This window comes from Sceloporus occidentalis, unplaced genomic scaffold, assembly GCF_023333645.1.
Source record: "Sceloporus occidentalis isolate IW3139 unplaced genomic scaffold, rSceOcc1.0.p SCAF_5, whole genome shotgun sequence".
In the NCBI taxonomy this organism is placed as follows: Eukaryota; Metazoa; Chordata; class Lepidosauria; order Squamata; family Phrynosomatidae; genus Sceloporus; species Sceloporus occidentalis.
Genome location: NW_028316985.1, coordinates 141,022,053 through 141,044,300, shown reverse-complemented (window position 1 = coordinate 141,044,300; position 22,248 = coordinate 141,022,053). Strand labels below are relative to the sequence as shown.

Here is a 22,248-nt window from a genome sequence, read left to right as displayed (position 1 = left end):
TCAAAGATAGAATGGATGCAGCCCACCATCACTCTCAGTCACAATGAAATATCAAGAAAATAATTCTTTGTTCAGATGGAAGAGAGGAATCTACTTGATAGCACCTTTCAACAACAATGGAATCTCAAGCTCCTATAGTAATTCTGGGGATAAAGGGGAAGCATAGAAAATACCTGTTGCTGGAATCTCCTCCAATTCTATGGCATACCCTTTAAGATATTAAGGACACAACAGTATAAGCGACCTACACATGATGGAATATCCTGAGCCTGTTTTCAAATATTGGCAAACAACACAGAGATGGGGATAGTAAGGTAGGCATTCAATCAAGGGGAAGTCAAAAGGCCACTTTGATGACTTCTGAGGACTGGTGCTGCCAAAATATGGAGGTTGTGGAGCTATTCTTAGATTATGAAGAAGGTAGAATACCTGAAATACTTATGTGAAGTTGAACTATCAGATCTTGTCTGTCTAGTACTGAATCTCCTGGCTGTTGACTGCATTTTATGTGTATATTCTAGGGTAGAATCCATGGTAGCATTAAAGAGACCAGAGGTAGGCAACCTGCGGCCCTTGGGACCGGCCCCAGCCTGGTCCTGCCGCCAATTGCCGCCGGGGCCTTTGGGGGGCAATTGTCTATAAAAGCCTCAGAAACATGTATTTATATTAACATTTTTTTAAAAATCAGCAAATTTTTTCGCGTGTCCTCCATTTTTTTAAAAAAGTGTCTTCCATTTGAAAATTTTGTCCTACATTTGTCCTGGTTTATTTATATATTTAATTTTTTTTAATTATTTAATTATTTATTTTTTGGCTTCGGCCCCCCAGTTGTCTGAGGGACAGCAACCCGGCCCCCGGCTCAAAAAGACTGCCTATCCCTGAAAGAGACCATCCTTGTCAAAGCGCAAGTCCTTAATAATGGAATGATCTTGTGTGGTCAAAACCAAGAAGTGTAACCATGAATGCCTCCGAAGCACAATGTCACCTGCTAGGGCCTTGCCACTGTAATCAACAATGTGCTGTGATAAAGTGATCTGTTGATCTGTCAGTCTATATGCTCCGAAGAAGAAAGCCACTTTCCTACTATTATCTGTAGTTTACTGAAGAATGGTGTCATCTTTTCCCACAAGAGCTGCTGGTATGCTCCCGTGCAGCCCATGTAGTTTCACGATCTTTGAAACAAGAGCAGCTGAAGAACAGAATTTCCTTCCTGTCTAATTGTTTCTTCCCTTCCTTATCAATCGGTGTAGAGTGGATCTCTGGGAAGCTCTGGATTGTGCCACATCCACCACAATCAAATCAGGCTTGTGGTGTTGCACAAACCACACTGTCCCAGTCTCAATCACTTTATAAAGGAAATATATTTTCTTCAGTGTGGAGGATATTGAAGATGGCATTGACCACATGAAGGCGATACAGCAACTTCAGACGGGATGCTGGCACTGGGACCTGAATCTGTATTCTCTGGAAAACTGGGTCTTCAATATGGGTCTCCATCTAGTCTGGATGTTAAGTGACTTCACCATTTTGATGGCTTGGTCCACAAAGGAGCATATATTTTCAGTAGGTCAAGTGGGGAAACTCTCCGCTACAAGAGATGGTGGAGACTTCTGAACCAGAAAGTCAAGCTAGAGTCAGAATCATTATCTGTAGAGGTAGTACCCAAATGTGGCCCAACTTTGCAGGTGAATGTGGTCATGAATGCTTCTGCCATAGGGGTCCCTTGAACAGCCTGATACTGATTCCCTGGAGCTCCACAGGTATCTTTTTCTTTGCTTTAGGCAGATGTGGTTCCATCTCAATCAGAGACTTCTTTAGTAGGAGCCAAACAAAGATACTAAGGCAGAAGGCCTTGTTAGAGGCTGTTTCTGCCAATGCTGAACTGGCCAACAGTGCAAGCAAAGCAACAAGAGGGAGAGAATCTTCAGAAAACAGAGGCCCTGTACAAACGAGCAGAAGGGGGCGGTGAGACGCCACCTCTTTCTGCCCCAGATCGGTGCCACGGCTAATGCATGCCCTGGCACTGATCTGGCCTCTGCAGAGCACAAAAAGGAGCTGTTTTTTCCGGTTTCCTTTTGTGCTTGTGAAGTGACACCATAGCCACTGCCTGGTGGCTTGATCATGCCCCTTTGGCGCAGCACCATTTTGGTGCTGCGCCAAAGGGACACCATCATGGTGTGTGCCATCTGAATAAGCACGCAGCGAGATGGCACCTGCGCAACGTGGGGATGCTCAGCCACAGGACAGCGCTTTTTGCCTGTCTGTACTGGGCCAGAGTCTTTAACTTCAGTGCTTTATTTTTCCAAGCCTGTGGGGTGACAGCTTTACAGTGAATGCTAGCATCTACAATATGTGCTTCACCATAGCTTAGTAGACCCCTCGAATGCCCACCCTTCTCAGGAATTTTGGTGTCAGAAGAGGCACAGCTTTTGAATGATACCAATTCATCCAAATCCCCAAAGGAAAGTGCAGCTCATGCTGACACTTCTCCACAACCAAAAGAAAACAAAAAGCAGTACCCAAACCCAGCCAAAATCAAAATGAGGAAGTCCAAACATTACGTCTGCAAATCTTAAGAAAAGTTTTAGTTGGGTATCCTTGTTCAATAGCTAGGAACATACTGCTTGGATTGTAATTGCCACCCACATCTACTTCCAAAGGTCTGACAATAGCACTGTTCACCCAGACTAGTTATCCGAGTATTAGACAAGGAAGACAAAGATCTTGGGATTTTTTTCTTTACAATGAACTAAACACAGTAAAATTTTAATATGTTTATAAAACAAAAATAATTATTTTCCAAGGACAAACAATTGTGGAAGTAAATTATGTAATTTGTATCCCGTGATCAAATATAACCAGTAAGAAGAGCATTGTAAGAGTAGTAAATGTAATCTCTATAACATAAAACCTACTATTAGATGAATAAAATGCTTGTTCCCAAAAGTAGGATTTGAGCAAAAAATTAAACATAATTATGTACTCTACACAAATGAATAATTAACAAGTATAATCCAATTAAATCATTGTTTATTTGAAGGGAAGAAAATTTTATCAGTGGATGACAATTAAAAGCATCAATATACAGTTGCCCCTCTATCTGCAAGGACTTCAGATCCGTGACCCTCTCTTGCTCACAAGGAGCAAACAGAGGGGGTTAAAATGGGGTGGCCTATGGGGCTTGACTATGTGCGTGTTTCCATTTTCAGAGGGGGTTCGAAACGGATTCCCCGTGGAAACGGAGGGATGACTGTAGTCTTAAAACTTTTACACTTTTAGACCCTCACCTTAAGGATATGTGGCGAGCTCTGCATACACTGTATGATCTTTCCAAAGTAGGCAATACAACCAGAGACCTATTACCCAAACTTCACTGGCATTATTAAATAGGACCACTGCTGAAATAATCAACAATATGTGTGCATGTTCAACAATTTGCATGCCTTAAAGAGAAATTCTCAGACCATGGATTTCAAATCAACACCTGTCTTATTTTATCACTAGCTAAAATAGCTTTAGACCAGTGCAAACTTTGTGGAAGAAAAGGTTTCTGTATGATAATCTGTCATGTAAAGCAAGCTGAAGATTCATTGCCTACTACTGGTGGAGGCACAGATCGCATCCAGAAACACACTTTCCCTGGCTTCTCCATGTATCAGACCATATATTTGATGCAGTGGGGCTTGGATCCTAACTGCCATTCAACTAGGTCCACACATTCAAAGACCTGGATCTATTTCTCAGAGAATAAAATACAATTATGGCCTAAACACCCTGACAGCAGCAGAACCCATCTGATCTTGAAAGCTAAGCAGTATCAAGTTTGGTTAGTGCTTTGATGAGGAACCACCAGAGAATGCCAGGTGCTTGAGGCAATATTACAAAGGAAGGCAATGTCAAACTAACTCTGAGTAGTCCTTGTCTAAGACAATCCTATGAGATTCATGGGACCACCATGAATTCACAGGCAACTTGAAGGTGCACACATAGACACAAAAGACAATATGGCAAACAGCTTTTGAAACTAAGGGTAATGATGAACCATTTAAAGGAAAGCAATGAGCTCCATTGGGCTTGTCAAAGTCACTGAGGTCCAAAACACACTGCAGAAATAATCTAGTTAGAGACCTAGCTTTAACTGCCCAGGGTCAATGACAGGAAATTCTGGGAACTGTAGTTTTGTGAAAGATTTAGCCTTTTCTGTCAGAGAGCTCTGGTGTCACAATAAACTATGGTTCCCAGGATTCCTAGCAATGAGCCAGTTAAAGTGGTCTCGAACTGGATTATTTCTGCAGTGTGTTTTGGACCTGAAAGTGCTAGAAGAGTTTTTTAAATCCAGGACTTTATCCAAAAATGCAGAACAGGCCCAGGCTTTTGTTGCTTCTACAGTTCTCTAATCAGGCTGATTGCCCTTAAATCTACGAAATGTACCGTATATACTCGACTATAAGTCGACCTCATGTATAAGTCGAGAGCAGGTTTTGGGGCCAAAATTATGGATTTTGCTATAACCCATGGATAAGTCGAGAGTAAAACTTAGGGGCATATAGCAAAGGATCTAAAAGACGAAGCACAGCAAAACAATGTCAAAGACTTTTAAAAATTCCAGTAGACATACCTCTTTGTGCTTACTCTTAAGGCTAGATAGCTGACAGAGTAGAGGGGATCAGTGCTTCCAAGACAGATTATACTCTTGCTTTTCACCAGGGGGTGGTTCCTTCTTTTAAATAAGAGTTAAGACATAGTGCTTAAATTGACCCACGGATAAGTCAACTCAGGTTTTTGGGTCAATTTTTTTGTCCTAAATTTTTAGACTTATACATGAGTATATACAGTGTGTCAAATGTTTAAATGTAATAGCCCTGGTGGCGCAGTGGGTAATTGCCTGTACTACAGCCATTCACTCAAAACCACAAGGTTGCGAGTTCAAGACCAGCAAAAGGGCCCAAGCTCGACTCAGGCTTGCATCCTTCCGAGGTCGCTAAAATGAGTACCCAGACTGTTGGGGGCAAATTAGCTTACTTGCTAATTAGCTTACTTGCTGTTCACCGCTATGATATTTGGAATAGCGGTATATAAATAAAACAAATTATTATTATTATTATTATTATTATTATTGAGATTTAGAGAATTGGTGAAAAGGACATTCTACAAGGAAAACTAATACCTCTTTATCAGTAATATTGTTTAAATTTACCTGACAACTGTATGTTAAATTGAAACATCATAACTACCACCACCACCACCCCAAAAAAACAACAGAGGAATCAAGCATAGAACATATTATACCCAAATAAAATTCATTTAATTATAGAATGTATAGTCCAACAAAGAATAGCAATGAATTTTATTTGGCCAAAAGTCTTTTAAACTGTGCATATTAAAGACAGATCTGGTTCATGAAAAATAGCACATTTAACTCCTTAAATACTATACACCTGTTTTTTAGAATTTGAACCTGTTTTTAGTACTACCTCCTGAACTATAGTGAAAGCATTATGACAATTGTTTTATATGTGTACAGGAGGTAGAAGGAGTTAAACACTGCTAATACAAATAAGTGACTGCTGTTCTAAACATAAAGCACTTTCAGAGCAACTCCAGACTGCAGTCACAAACATCCATTAAAGTGTTCCACAATTCAAAGCAAGCAAGTGGTTGTCAGTGCAGCCAGTAAATCACCTGATCCTATTACAAAATCAATTACTGCAGCACATTTCTATTGCTACACAGCCTGATGATGGCAAAATGATATTGGATACCTGCTGCAAGGTCAAGAAAACTAAACACACTTTAACATGTGACTTATTTTTAGCTCCACAGTATTTATTTTTGTTAAAAAATATGTTTTAAATAAATCTGTATAATTACCTTCTTGGGCTGATTGGGACATTCGATGGATAATCTCTGCAATTGGTCTGATGTATGGCCGCAAGATAGGAGATCGGAGCAGCAGGTCGAACGGCCCAGCCTCTTCATTAAAGAAGAAATAATGCTGCAGCCACAGCCACACATTGACTTGCTCATCGGATGAGTTTACTCCTTATGAGTACTGGCAGTGACCCACAAACAATCAACATTGGCCGACAGCCTCATTCTGCAGCTCCCTGGCAAAAATTAACACTGATAAAAATAAAACAATGATGTTTCTCCAAAGCTAATACTAGCTGCTGTCTAGCGTGAAGCAAACCTCAAGTGCCTCTTTTCACCTACACTTTCCCAAGACTGATTATTTTGATGATCTCTCTAGTTTTCTAAGAGAGTCATCAACTTATGATACAGGCAGGATATAATGACTACAGTTTAGTCCTCTATAGCACTTTAGGGCTTCTAAGATGTCATCTATCCAACCTGTTCCCGCTCTGAATGCACAACTCTCCAACAGCCAACAGAAAACAGCCACACCCCCTGTGTTCCTAATGCACACCATTCAAGATCCACTCAATGACTGATAAAGTACTGTTGCTAAATGGCCCAGAGTAACAACAATGAACAGATTACTAAACTAGAATCTGGCCTGCATGAGCTGCTGACCTTTTAAGACACTTAATGTACAAAGTAACTGCCAATTCATCACAGACTTGCATCTTCTTACTGCTAAACCTTTGCACTTTTCCCACTGTTATGAATATAACCCCCACTTCAGCTTAATAAACACAAAAGAAATGTGGAAACCTCTCATGAACATGAAGCTGTGAGGACAGGGGTAACACTTTTGGCAATTTATATAATCAACACATAATAGTCAACAAAGCAAGAGAGAAAATTCAGCAAAATAAGACTCACAGCACTGGAAAAAACAAAAGGCAAAGTGTTTTTGTAAAGAAAACCTAAAATTAACTCCAATGGAAAGCTAGCTTTAACATAAAAGTTTGCAAACTGTTTCATACAAGTGGGGATTGAGGGAGGGAGAAGAAGTAAACAGAAAAGAATCAGGTAGACCTTATCTTCTCTCTCTCTCTCTCTCTCTCTCTGTCTCTCTCTCTCTGTCTAGCAAATGATCTGTCTTCCGATATTAAAACAGAAATAGGTTTCCTAATTATCATGGTGATCTTCCTATTTTAATTTGGTGAGTTGATTCTCAATGTAAAAAGACACACGAACAAAATAACTTGCAAATGCTTCCAAAGCAGCATTAAATAAAAGAGTTATGTATAACATGCTGGTCTTTCAGCTATTAAAAGCAGTGCATTTATCTGTCTTATTGCAGCATGCACTACAGCATTTGGCGAGAAAGAAAGAGTGTGCTCACATTAACACAGATGCTCAACCTGATTACAGGATAATCTGCCTTGAAATAATTGTCACTTATAGAGATAGCGCTATCCGCAGTTGTTTACAGAATCCTTTTTATCAGATAATAAGGGGAAAGCAAGTAGCAAGACAGCAGCTTAAGTGCACATATTCAAGCAAAACTTCTTGTTTTCACTCTGCATCAAAAGCTATATTTGCTCTGTTTCCTCCCCTCTCCTCCAGCCCTGGCTTGCAGCTATATTGAGCCAGCAATGCCTTTTCCTTCAACCTTGCTCTACCCTTTTGATACTCACATTTCTATCAAATCATTTTCCAGTAATACTTGAGTTCAAGCAAAGCACTGCAAATTCAATAAAAAGGTTTTTTGTAAAGAAAGAATCTGCATGCAAACAAGCAAATAATGCAGTAACCTTTTACTCGCCTGCTGGAGGTACTGTCTGCTGCATAGAATTTTAAATCCTCATCTGCAGATGCAATTGAGCTGGTATTGCCAAGGTCTTTGCTCTTCCTGTGCTCATTCTACACAGCTATTCATCAGGGGGAAAACATTCCAGGGAAAATGTAAAGTAATATCAGGTGGAATCACTCGGATGGCCTGAAATGAGCCAACTTCTAAAAATCAACTACTGTCTTGCCTAGTCACATTGGTGAGCTCATAAAGGAAGTGTTATTGCTGATGTAGGTTTACCACCGATATGCACAGGAAGCTAATAAAAAAATTAATACACAGAATTAAAGTGCACTGATCATCACTGCCCCGAGAACTTTGCAATTTCCTAGCAAAAAATTGCATCTTAAAATGGAGCATCTCACCAAACGAAATGAGACTATTTGTCCAGCTCATTTCATCACTCCTTCAGAGAATCTCAAAACAAAAGAATCTCAACAAACAATATTAAACCCACACCATACTACCACTAAGCAAAGACATAATTCTCTTGTTCCCAGTTTGTGTATAGCCTACTAGTTAGCTGGGGGGGGGGGGGGGGTCATCATAATGATCCCTCATCCAACATTTGACTACTTTCTTTGTTTTTGTGTTTTTTAATGCAAGATAGCTGAAACCATAATTAGAGGAGAGGTTAAAAAAAACATTTAAAATTTGGCCAGAGAACCATGTTTTTGGAGTTCTGGGCTAATCAAGTGCTGCTGTTATTGTGGGAATCAATTTTTCTTCACCCCAATATTAGGGAATCGTGGGATTCCATACTAAGGAATCTTGGGTTTTGCAATCTGGGGAGGTGTATTTAGAATTCTTTACCAGATGACCCTGTGTCGATCGCACTCTCTCAACCTCAGAGGGTGGCAATGGCAATTCCTCTCTGAAGAAACTTGCCAAGAGAATCCGGTGATAGGTTCACCCTAGGGTCACCATATGATGGAAACAACTAAAAGACACACAACAACAACTAGATGTAGACCATTCTCCAGCACAGATTGGGAATCCCTGATTTAGACAAACATTCTGCCTAAAAGTGCTGCAAGGTACTTTAATCCTCAGTCACTCTCTTCTCAGGGTACCTTGAGAACTATAGTTTACAAGCAGTGGACCAGAACTATCTAGCAGAGAATTTAAAGTACTATAAATCCCAGAATTCTGTAGAATGGAGTGATTGCAGTCAAAATGATATTGAACTGTTGCAACTGTGCCTACTTGGTCAACCTGCTGGCCTAGTACCTCCCACTTACTCAAAGAAATAAGGCACACACAATAGATATAATTGAATCATTTTGTGAGCAACAGGTCTAATTTAAACTTTTATTTTTATTTCACGATATCAAATTGCCTATTCAGTCTAACAAAGAAGCTTCTTTTAATTAGTGAAAGTATAATAATTTTTAAATTAAACTTGAAAAGAAATGCATAGATAATTCAGGAAAAACGCATTGCCCTTAACAGAAATGAAACACTAGCAGTAAAGGTTGTTATTAGGTTGTTATTCATTATTTATGTGCTTCCCCCCTCACTTCATGTCAGTTTCCTTAATGTACTATTGATTCCAGAAATGCATAAAGATGGAGCCAGTGACAGACCACATATAGTGCAATCATCCAGTAAAGAAAGCAGAATCACCATCACTGAACAATTCCAACATACAAAAAGAACAAACACCAAAACCCTGCAATGGCACATATGCAGATTAATCCTGTAATAGATCAATCTTTGAGGGAAAACTCTTTATCTTGCACTGGAAGTAATTCAGTTTTTTGAAAAGCTATTAAGACATAGCTAAGTATATATACAATGTAAGTCTTAAACTGGAAAATGGTACGATTAAAATGAGAATAAACTAATTTTATAATTATCATAACATCCCTTTATGCATTAGTGCTATTTGCATCCAAAGTGAGAATTTGATGCTACAAACGTAGATATCATTTACTGGCTGACATCCTTTTGGTCAGTCCCACATGTTGCCATTGTGTTGTTTCACCAGTCAAAAACTGACTGAATGGGTACTCAATTGATTTTGGAAAGCCGAAACAACACATCAGCTAATCTCACTTATTTAATGGGTAAACTCTAGTCAGGACTGCAAAATATGATTTAAGCCATCCATTTGCTTGGGAGTAGTCCATAGGACTTGCTTCTCAGACATGTATAGGAATGTGATTTCAGACTCAATGTTACTATAATGGCATAAATTATTAGAGAACTATTACATCAAGATACATTAAGTTACATGGGTGGCAGATATATTAAGCTGCAGCTATACAGGTATATTAAACTTTTATTATAGAAATATATTTTTTTCTTCTGGAGACTTTAATTTACAAATGCTTCCAATCAACTAATGATGTTCTTCAATTCTAATAGTATCGCTCTTAGGAAAAACATGGTCAAGCGAAGGCACTGCTACAGCTTTAGAGGAGGCATAATATTTAAAACAAGGGACAGCTCATAAAAATGCTTTCCTGTGCACACAAATATAAAACCTGCAATATCAAAAATCTCTTAGAAGATGCCTTTTTCATTTTGTCAAGGAAGTAAGGAATGCTAGAAGTTTGGGGTCATGTCAAATGGCAGCAGAATAGATTTAATTTAGACCAGGGATTCCCAACTTTTTTGACTCACTGAGCCCTTCTTTCTATGATGGAGCCCTTAAGAGGTTTACCCTATGTCTTACAAGTTAATGGTGTTTAGGAGCATATATAAGAATATATTCTTATTCTTTAATTTCATTCAATTTTTATTTCTTTCATTTTCCTGGAGTGGCCACAGAGCCCCAGGGAAGTGCACGTGGAGCTCAAAGGTCTCCTCATCATAGAACATGTTTGGAACCCCTGATTTAGACAAATATTTTGCCTAGAAGTGATGCAAAAAGTGTGAAGATTCCAACTGTGCTACAGACATAAATTAACTAAAGAATAATTCACCGCATTTTAAATGTTTACCCAAACTCCCTCAACAGAAATTACCTTAACTGTAGTGCTGGCCTTAATTCCAGCCCCATTTAGATCCAGGAAAGAAGCAGGAGCCCAATTTTGGTAGCTTTTCCTTTACTGAATGGCCACAAATACTCATTAAATTGTCATAGACATGATATACATTCAAGCCTTCCATATTTGTGACTTTGACTTTTGAAGATTTGATTATGTTCTCTCTAGGAATCTCCAACCCTTCCAGCATGACTCTGCTGGAATTTGGCCACAGAGTCATGCTGGAGGACCTAGAAATTCCTAAGGGAACCATTTTTCTAGGAATTTGTATGTCCTCCAGCACAATTTTATGGTCAACATCTGGAGGATGTTGATCATCAATTCCCAGCGAAATGTCCTCTCAGGTTAAAAAAAGTTACTTTTTTATTTCCACTTGCACAGGGGTCCTGAACCCCTAATCCCAAGCAAATGTGAACGGGCCACTGTATTAATTTGTAGAAATCTGGTTTTGAAGAGAACAGTGCCCTTGCAGAAAAGATTAGACAAAACAATAAGAAGGAACACATCTCTAGCTTAACTCTATCCGAATTCTGCCTAGTCTATTTTGTATTGGTCTGAAAGACCTACTTCAAAACTGACCAAAATAACTTACCTACTGAGAAAAATTAAAACAGAGAAATGGGACGAGGGAGGATAAGCAGATATTAGGTCTTGTGTTGGCATGTTTTGCTTATAACAACTTGAATGGATGTGTAAACACTGTGCTTTTATTCTATATTTACATAACACTTTTTCTATCTACAATTTTTGGACACTATATAGTGATGGTAGCTACTATGCACAGTACTTTGATCTAAACGTTCTTACATAACTAGTGCAAGTCCAAAAAGTATTTTTCTTTATTCATTCATTCATTGGGAGTTGCAAAATTATTTTTCTTTATTCATTCATTCATTCATTTAATTTTTAATTCAAAGTTCTTAAATCCCAACAATTTTTTTTGTTTAAAAAAAACAAACCTTTTTGATATAAGAACTGCCAATGGGGTAGCATAATATGAGGATAGCAGGCATATGCCAAAATTTTAGTTTTACCAGTCACGTTTGGTATGCCAGTGTTCCCACCAAAAGTAACCTTCAAATATATTCTCTCTCAAAAATTCAGATTCACATAGGATTTTGAAGAATATCTACAACTGAAGGGGCAATAGGGAAATAGATGAGAGATTAAGTTGAAATTATTATCAAATTATAATCAGTAGCAAGCAGGGACATAGAAGGCATAGCTAGATGAGAGGAAATTGAACAAAGCAGGCAGGAAACAGACAAAGTGAATGTTGGGGTAAAGCATGACAAAGCCCAGAAATAATTAGAAAGTAGACTGGAAAGAAGTAGCTGTTTAACATCTACTGGAAGACAGGAAACCAGAACCAAAGGTATTAGGAAAGCGCAAACGTTCTCAAGAGAACAATTCAAGGTGGGATAGCATTAAGAAGACAATCCCAGACAGACATATAGGAAACTACAGACAAGAGAAAACCGTGGAACACTTTCTCATAGGGAAGCTTCCCACATATCCCAGTTTCTGTTTGCCATACTCACTTCACTGCAACTGTAAGGAGAACTTAGTTTAGGTATAAATATAACCATACTCAAACTATACATGAGACACCATTAGAACCTTTTCTGACAGTAATCTGAAGCTGATTGGTCAGTAGTTGTTTTGGTCCTCTTTTTTGTACTTGAAGATGTCAATAGCATTTGCCCTCCTCTAATCTACTGGGACTACTTCTATTCTTCAAGAATTCTCAAGAATTCTTGACAGAGGGTCTCCAATTACATCTGCAAGTTCCATCAGTACTGCTCATTCAACCTGGAGACCTGAGTTTATTTAGTACAGCTAGGTATCCTTTACTAACTCCTTGCCTATTCTGGAATGCAGTCCCCTTACTGTATCTTAGTTCTATTTTCACCAGTTTCAGTATTGACTTCCTTTCGGGAGAACACTGAGGCAGATTTCAGCCTTCTCTCTGTTCTGTTGTCCGGCTCTGTTGCCCAGCTCTCACATTTAAACAAAATTGAACATTCCCAAGTCAGTAAGCCATGGAAGCAAAAGGTATCTGGTGTCAAAACAGTCCAGGGTCAAGAAAGCCATAAATCAAAGTGAAAAGAGCCACAGTAGTTAAATTGTTAAACAATCCAGGGGTTGTAAATCCAATAAACACACTTGCACAAGCCCAACTGTTGAGAGGAAGACTGAAGTTGTACTTAGTAAATCAGGTGGTAGTTGGAACTTCCATATACACTCATCCCTCCACATTTACTGCTTTGATTATTTGTGGATTTGATTAATATGTTCTCTCTAGGAATATCTAGATCCTCCAGCGCAATTCTATGGTCAATGTCTGGCAGATGTTGACCAGAGTTGCACTGGAGGACCTAGAAATTCCTAGAGGTGTTCTGTCAGGTAAAAAATGTGTTTTTATTATTTTCAGTTTTTCCTGCCCCTAACCCCAGCAAATGTGGAGGGACGAGTGTATATGCAAGATGTTCAGCCAACACCAAGATCCTAACCAGTATCTAGGGAGAGTGTCCCACAGCTATGTTCCACCTGACACCTTGCTTACAGCTTCTCTTTGTCTGCAAGAGATGTCTGAGATGCTTGAACCTCCATCCTTCTCTGGGATGGGGGGAGCTCTCCTCTAGTTCTTTTTCTTGCTCTGAACCTGACCTGATTTGAGGAACTATCTGACTTGCCTGGCTACCATACATCTGCGGCTGCTTTTCCAAAGGTGAATCTGGTTTGCCTTCCATTGAACTACCATTTGGAGTCTAAACAAGGAGTGGGGACAACATGCTCCCTTGCCTCTGAAAGCATGATTCTCCACATTTGCCAATCCTTTTTAGAGTTGTAGAGGCTCTAGAATCACACAGAAGCACCCTGGCAAGTGCATGCAATCCACAGACTCCACAATTCGCATTTGAGTCTTCTGAACCCTCCAGTCTTACTTGAGTACAACGTATTGATAAGATTAAGAATGTGAAAAGAAGAGAGTTACTTGGGTCAAAACTGGATGATTCCATAGGAAGAAGAGAAAATAGTTTTTATTTTATTTTATTTTATTCTTTGCTAATCACCACTCTTTATGCAAAGTGCTATAGGCAGAAAGACAAACTGGCAAAAATCACTGGTTTCCACTGTCAATAGCAAATTCTCTTTTATTTGCAAATCCCATATTTCATCATGTAACTGATCCAGCAGTTAACAGTATTTACAAATACTCTATACACTTTTTCATATCTTGTTAACATTAAACACAATGGGGGGAGAACCCATTCCACAGAAGAGTCTCCTCTTATGCAGGAATACTGCAAAGTAAGATCATTTAATAATTTCACAACAAAAATCTTCCAATTAATAAACTCTTATACCACAGTCCAAACTGCTGAACAACAGATAGATAAAACAGACTTCTTACAGATGAACATTCCTGCCTCTTCAATTCGCATCAGTATAAAAGCAGAGCTCAATCCAAAAGAAACAGCAGAAGTCTGATCTGGGCAGAGAAGAAAGAACACAGCTGTGCATTCTCTTTCTAGCCCAGCAAGCAGCCTTGCTCACTTAGTTCAGTTAAGTGCTAAGCTGAGATCTGGCCAACATTCAGTCAAGAGTACAAAAAAAAACCACTTTCTGCTCACTGTTTTAATACTACTGTTACTCTATGGTAATAATACTTTCTGACATTGAACAGATTAGGTGCATGCACAGGCACAGCCCTTCACTACTACAGATTAAGAATCTGAAAGACAGAGTGTTCTGCAGAGCTATTTAACCTAACTACACTCTTACATTTTAGGAAGAAGAATTTCTTCTATAGATGTCCTATCCAACCTAACTTCTTTTCCACCTTCTACATCAAGTCAGATATGGTATATAGATCCGCTTTGCACTGTGCTATCCTCCATACCAGCATGTGCCACACATGTATGAATCCAAACAGGAATTTTCACATTTAAGTGCAATTCTGACATCCTCATTTCAGTAGTCCAGAAATTTATTTTCTGTAACTGTAAAAATACATCTCTCCCCAGCATGAAGAGAAATACTCTTATCATATGAGTTTCAAGGATGGTCGAAAAGCCAGCCCTTACTACTGTAATCTCTAATGTACTGTTCTGGGCACTTGGAGGCAGCAGTGAATAGTTTTTATACATACATATCTAGAAAGTTTCAATAAGGTTTCATTTTAATTTCATACTATAATTATAATTTATTCAATCAAATTTCCCAGGACTAAAAGTTAATTGTTTGGTACAGGATTAGCAGTAGTCCATTTCATTTTGTTTTGCGAGCTACAGGCACAACATTTGTGTGGCTTCACCAAGTTTTTTGAGTCTTAACGTTGTTTTGGGATATTAGTGCTGGGCTGCTGGGAGCCCAACCAGAGCATGTCTGAACACAGGACCTATGAAGAGTTATTTTTAAAGCATAGAGCAGGAGTCCAAGAATTGCACTGCACTTTTACTTATGCACTTTTCTTCTTCACAAAAAAAAATTTTATTGTGCTTTAGTAGAAGGTCAATGGCTATCATTTCACTACTTGAGCACAATGGTGAATTGAAACAAGAACTCATAGCTGTTTGGACCGACAAAGCTACCAGTATGTCTAAGCCAATAAAGCGATTTGTTCATTAAAGCTACTAATAAAGCAACCTTTTGTTAGTCTATGAAACATCAGAAGCCTCCGAGAATGCATCTAACTGCAATATTTCTGGCTTTCCCACAAACTCTAGAAATGTCTCTTAAACAAGTTCAAACTTTATTATTTGAATTTTTATATAGGCTGAACAACCAGTTATACTTAATGATGTTATGTTCCTGCGACAGAGTCAGATAATGCACAGCTTTTAAGAAAACCATCAATAAAACCATTATACAACATCAACATATGATATTTTGGAACATTAAGCTATACTACATTTAAGACTGAGCTCTAAAAAAAACCTGGCATTTGGCATGGAAAGCTTTAACAGCATCATGATGTTACTTGACCAAATTGAGGATGTCTGCTTCCTAGGCGGACAGCACAGTAAGTGTAACTTATACAGCTTTGGGGACTCAGCCCATCCTGCATTTGCTGACTTACAGCACAAGGCAATGAAATATATCATATTTAAACCATTTAAACTTCTCCTGAACACCCAACCTGAATCTAATGTACTCTTTCTTGACTCTAATGCATTTTTTTTCTTTTAATTTTCCCACATCATGCTCAGGAACATATACAGTCAAGTATTTTACTTTGTGTGTTTTTAAAAGATCAGTATAATGAATTTTAAGACTTCATGACATAGATCAGTGTGCCAGAGAACATGCTAAGGAGAAATACAAATATTTTCTTTATATTAAGTTTAGATAGTAGGGCACTTTCAGATAATAAAAAAATTCCAAAAAATAGGAGATTGATAAAATTCTAAACAATGAATTATGAACATTTAGTGATTCAATATGACTTGCTACAAATCTATTCTTCTTGCTGTAACACACCAAAAGGGCCAGTGTTCAGCAAGATATAATCAAACACATTAATAATATTATGTGGACCTATATGACAATGTCATTCAACATACAGACAAGCAGTTCCTGGATTGAGGGGAGGAGTCCACAGAAGACGAGAGAAATCAGAATAAAACAATCCATGAAACATGAGGTATGTAGAATCCAGAAAATTAAGAGAGAATAATAAAATGTAATAGAGAGAGAAGCAGATACAAGAGCATGTATGGATGCTAGGAAGGGCTAAATGATGTGCATTATGGAGTCTTCTGTCATACTTTAGGTCAAACAGATTTACCAAACCCACAATCCTATGCATGTTTATTAGGGAGCCAATTATACTGAAGTAGGATGGAGTGACTGCCTATGAATTAGCAGTACAATTATAACTCATTGGAAAAAACAATAATGCTAGGAAAGGTGGAAGGAAGTAGAAAGAGAGGAAGACTGCATGCTAGATGGATGGACACCATTAAGGAGGCCATGGGTATGGGTTGACAGGAATTAAGCAGAGCAGTGGGTCTTCGAGATGTATCATCTATAGGGTCGCCATGGGTCGAGGTCGACTCTATTGCAGTTAGCAACAACAAAAATACCTGTTAATTCTTTTGCATATGTACATATATTTACATCACAGCTACTTATTTAAAGTCATTCTGTTATAACATGAAACAATGATTTATCATAATGAACCACTGTAAACCTCTGATTATGCACTGACTTTTATCATATGTCAATATTACGATTTCTTTATTTATTTATCTATAGTTAAAGAAAGCAACAGTTTACCATTTAGTCCAAATTCAATAAACTGTAGCTTGCAACAATAATCACTGGATTCTTCTCTTCATAGCACACAATGACTGAAGCAAGAGAGCACATGACCCTGAAGTTCACAGCTACTCATGCATGGGACCCTAATTCACTAGCCTGACATTTAAACTGATAAATGACTCACAACTCAGAGTGTGAACTGTCAGATCCATGGTATTCTATTAAATTCCATGGACCAGCATTTACCTTCCCATAAGACTACATGCTGTGGTAGAAGTATAGTGTGGACATACACTATAGAAAAAGCTAGCATAACATGTTCAAAATGAAAGCTATCCTTAGGGGCACAGTCCAACCAAAAAAATATGGTTCCAGTGATTTCAATGGACAAATCAAGGAGGAATTTAAATCTCTTCTACTGCAATGAATGTAACTTACTAGTGCTAGATTGCGCTGTTAATACTTCACACAACTTACCTAACATAAGAAAGATTAGCAATGATAAAGTTTATCGGAGTCCTGGAACAATTTGCAAATTGGTGCTGTTGTGACATTACTTTTGGAACTAGTGCCCATTTTGTCAGATGCATACCATAGTAATTTATTTGTAGACCTAGAGGGAAAAAAGTACATTCTTACAAAATAACATACAAACAAACCAATCAATTATAAACAATGACTAAGGGCATCACAATGTTGCATAACATATGAAATTATCCATTATCAAATCAGACTAATGCATAACTCAGGTAAAATCAAAGTATAAGCATCACACATTACCCGACTTCCAATTACTGATGATGAACAGAAAAATAAATATAGTACACATACACCTTGAACAGGAACAAGAACAGTTATTTTCAGTAGATAACTAGCCATATCCAGAATATAACTAAAAACATTCAGAGTCAAATTTCAAGATAATTTTAGTTTGCTGATTGCACACTGAGACCTCATTTCAATCTGTTTTTACAGAAATACAGCAACCTGAATATATTGCAGAATATCCTATCCGACTAAAATGCTTTCCTACCACTTCAGTATTAATAATATTGATGTCTGTTATGTGGCCAAAATAAGACCAAGGCCCTTAAGCCAAATCTTTAGTCAGTTAAATAATTGACCAAACTCAGAGCCCATGATGCCTAAGTGTCATCTGTAGCTCAGTCTTGTCACATGCTAGCTCCACGTTTACTGCTCGTATGTACACAAAAGGCTTAAGAGTACAAGAAGACAGGCTGGATGGCATTCTAGATCATTTTGAACAACCTCCTTTAAATGAAACCATCTTTCTGATTTCTAAAAAGTTTTAAGCCACTTCCTGGTATGCATTGACTAGACCTTCCTAGCTTTGTGTGCAGTGCTACACAGATAAAAAAATGAAGTTGTAGGAAGTAAACAAGTTGAGAAAAAAGTAGCACTAGATGTTATACTACATCTCCTTCATATATTAATTGCGTGAAGATTCACACTATTTCAGGGTACTGCATGGCTGAACTGCTGCCCATATTCCCAGTGTTTAATGAGTTCGCTAACATTGCCCCATGCCAATGTAGATTTCACTTTTGTGGATGTCTGTGCTCATTATTTGGCTTTGGGGGCAGGGAGGTCATGCCATGACAGAGCTGCACTAGAAGGATGGCACCTTTGTATTCCCACATTATTAATCCATAGATGCAGTTTAAGCTTAAAATGTAGGGTCTTTAAAGTTTTTTGCTTCCCAACAAGCACAGAAGACGGCTACATGAAGATGTGTGTGTATGTTATGAGCCCTCGCGTCATTTCAGACTTACAGCAACCTAAGGTGACCCTATACAGCCCTTACCAACCTTCTTGACAAAAATTTTCAGAGGTTTGCCATTGCCTTCCTCTGAGGCTGAGAGCATGTGACTTTCCTAAGGTCACCCAATGGGTTTCATGGCCAAGCTGACAATCAAACCCTGGTCTTCACAGTCATAGTCCAACGCTGAAACCAGTGGACTACGCTAGCTCTACATTAAAATACTTTGTATTTATTTCCACTTCATTGTTGTACATAACAGTTTTCTCCCATTCTCTCTCTGTGTGTATGTGTATGTATATATATGTATGTATGTATATACACACACACACACAACTGTCATATCTTAAAATTCAGATTTAGCAACAGAATATGTGGCCTTTATCAGCCACCAAGGCCCAGCATGGTTATTCTGTGTTCCTGAAGACATTTCTTCTCTCTGTACCTTGAATATAAATACACACGTGCACACACATATACACACCTACTGACTAGAATGATTAATTCATGCATCTGACCAAGTTCATTCTAGCCCTAAAATGTTTTAAGATATAATAAGTGAATTAGTCATTAAGGTTTCACAGAACTGTTTCTGCTGCATCTACTCCTATAGAATGTATTAAAGTATTCTGATTCCCCAAGAAAACATATAGAACTGCAAAGAAACAAAAATGTTTTGACACAAAATTTCAGGGATATGAGGCAAACATGCTATCTCCTATAAACATTTGATAATGGAACTGCTGCAAGATTCTTGAAAAAAAAGGAATAAAAATGCAACAATGTGTATCTTTTTTAAAATGTAGTTTATTCTGACAAGAAAAATTCATAGGAGTGCAAACCAAAGCAAGCTACAGTGCTGGTTTTGCTTATTTACCCATTTCAACACTTGCCAAATTTCTATCTACCCTATTAATGTCTTACTGATTCCTGTCTTCTTTATCTAAAACTACATCCTTATTAAAAGATACATTTATATCCAACGTAGTTTCAGTATGAATAGTGGTCATCTGGAGGGCTGCTTTTTATACCTTTGCACCCTTTCATAGTCAACTTTTCCCTTTTAGGCCTATCTGAGCTCACTGTATATGCTGTTCTTGGCAAACTTCCAGCTTGTCTCTGAAAACAGCCTTGGCTGTTCTTTTCCCTCCAGCAAAGGGCTTGAACAGCTCTGGCTTTTTCTTCCTCTGGGAGGAGAGAAAGGTGGCCCATAAATCCAATTTGTCTTGCCTCCCATAAAGACAAATTCTGAAACTTGAATAAAAATCCAGGGTTGAGGAAATTCTAAAACCTTAACGAAAAATAACATGGCTAAAAATATTTCTAAGCTATCTGTTAAAGCAAGGATAGAGTACAAGTGCTTCATACTGTGCTGTTACAAAAACAAAAGGAAGCCATTAAGCCAATCACAAATGCACAAAAGGCAAAAACATTAAAAGGTAAGAAACCTATTCACAAACAAAGGAAAAAGGTAAGACCCAACAAAGTCGGCAGTAAATGATATCTGCACTCCCCTTGCTTGCCTCCATGCTTCTGACAGTCAGCAACTGAAATACATACTCCATAGATACTTATGCCCAGAGAGCCAGCATGCTCTCCAGGATTCTGAGAGACTTAGATTTGAATCAGCCACAGAAAACCAGTAGCAGTTGTGTAGCAGAATGCCCCACCAACCCCAGGACTAGCCATCAGTCTCTGTGAAAGTATTTTGAAGCACAGCTTTGCTTAAGACTTTGAAAACATTTTGGCTTCACTTACAGAATTAAAACTGGAATAGTAACTGTCAAGCAGTACAATCCTAAGAATTACTAAGAAGCAAGGCCTACTGATTCCCATGAATGTTACCAACTGCAGTCTTAGATCACTAATTTGTCTGCATCACTGATTTTTTCATTAAGTTATCACTGATAAGCGTCCAAGGGACGCAAAAGTTCCCCAAACAAAAACTAATTCACTTGGTTAATGTGAGCCATCACCTTAACCCTTACATATCTCTTATTGTCAGACATCAGCATGACAATGACTGTCCTGAACTTCAATACTAACCATGTTTAGAATGATCAAGTTGAGTGGCTTTTCTCAATGAGTTTTCCATATTAAATCAAAAGCACTGTTGCTTTTTAAAGTCCAAGCCATAAACAAAACAAAAAAGACTTTAAATAAGGTTTTCATACATGCTTGGGTTTTTTTTTTTTTTTGGGGGGGGGGGTGTTACTATCCTCATACTGTTATTTATCAAAATTCAACGGGGGACTATGGTGTCTACAGTTATGTTAGGATGCTTCCTTGTTTCTACAGAAGGTGATAGCCATGGAAACTCTTATGATAAAAGACAAATGAAATCCTGATGGTTCGAAGATTTGTTTTATGTAGGGAAATGAACACCAAGTTCACCAATGAATCAAATACAGACATATCTCAATTAACAAAGCCTCTCAAAAATAAGATCCTTGTAACAAAGTCTTTTTTTACACCTGCATCTTGCCTTTCTCTCCTTGTCCTGTAACCAACTGAAAGTTTCTTTAGAAGCATCTGCACTGTAAAGAAGGTGAAGGAGTACTGAAGAAACAAAAAAAGTTCAGTCCCATGTTGAAAGAGTATGCATAAACAATGCAAAAAAGCCTGAGCTTGAAGGAATGGAATTCTAATCTACTGTATTTTCTGGCGTATAAGACGACTGGGTGTATAAGACGTCCCCCCCCCCCCAACTTTTCCAGTTAAAATATAGAGTTTGGGATATACTCGCCGTATAAGACTACCCCTCTTCCAATGCATACCAATAAATTTTTTAAAAACATCAGATTTGATTTCAGTATGGTAATTTTAATTCAAATGCTTATGGCATGCAGGTACTTAGCAGGAAAACTTGTATACAAAGTCTGCTTGGACTGGTCAGCTCTTCCTGTCTCCAAGATTTTCTTCTACCGTACTTGTACAGCACCACCCTTGCTGCTTTCATATGGTCACCGTATATGGAGGCTATGTGACCGCGGCTGGTTTTGAGCTCCCCCCACCATATGCGGCGACCACAGGTTCTCCAGTCCAGCTTGGAAGTTTCAGCCCTATAAGATGACACCCGGCGTATAAGACGACCCCCAACTTTTGAGAAAATTTTCCTGGGTTAAAAAGTAGTCTTATATGCCAGAAAATACAGTAATTGATCCCACTGTAGCTGTGTATGTGTGGCTGCCTGCAACAGGCAAGGTCAAAAACAAAACGTAGAGAAAAGAGACAACATATACAGATGCCTCACCACCTACTCCACAGCATAGATCTGTGCGGGCACAAAAATGGAAATCATTAGAAAAGCAGAGGCTCATGAAAGGAAAGAAAAATATCCCTGAATGCATTTTGGAAGAAGCCTTCAAGTGGTCTCTAGAAGTTACAAGATTTACAAATCTATGGCTTACCAATATAGTTTCTTCATTTTACATTTGCACATTGTTAATTCTGAATAAAACTATGATGAAACATTTTTAACTTCTATTCTTTTTGGGGAGTGT

At 38.3% G+C, this 22,248-nt stretch overlaps 1 protein-coding gene across 4 annotated transcripts in view; it reads right to left on the bottom strand.

Moving 5' to 3' along the window:
* FBXW7 (F-box and WD repeat domain containing 7) overlaps positions 1-22,248 on the bottom strand; it is a 162,684-nt gene that overhangs the window by 124,638 nt on the left and 15,798 nt on the right. Inside the window, exon 1 of one of the 4 annotated variants that reach the window (XM_089525680.1) lies at positions 17,443-17,558. The exons of the other annotated variants lie outside the window; for them this stretch is intronic. The gene's annotated coding sequence lies outside the window, so the exon portion shown is untranslated. Of the gene's footprint in view, positions 1-17,442; positions 17,559-22,248 lie in introns of those variants that run through there. 4 annotated transcript variants of the gene reach the window in all.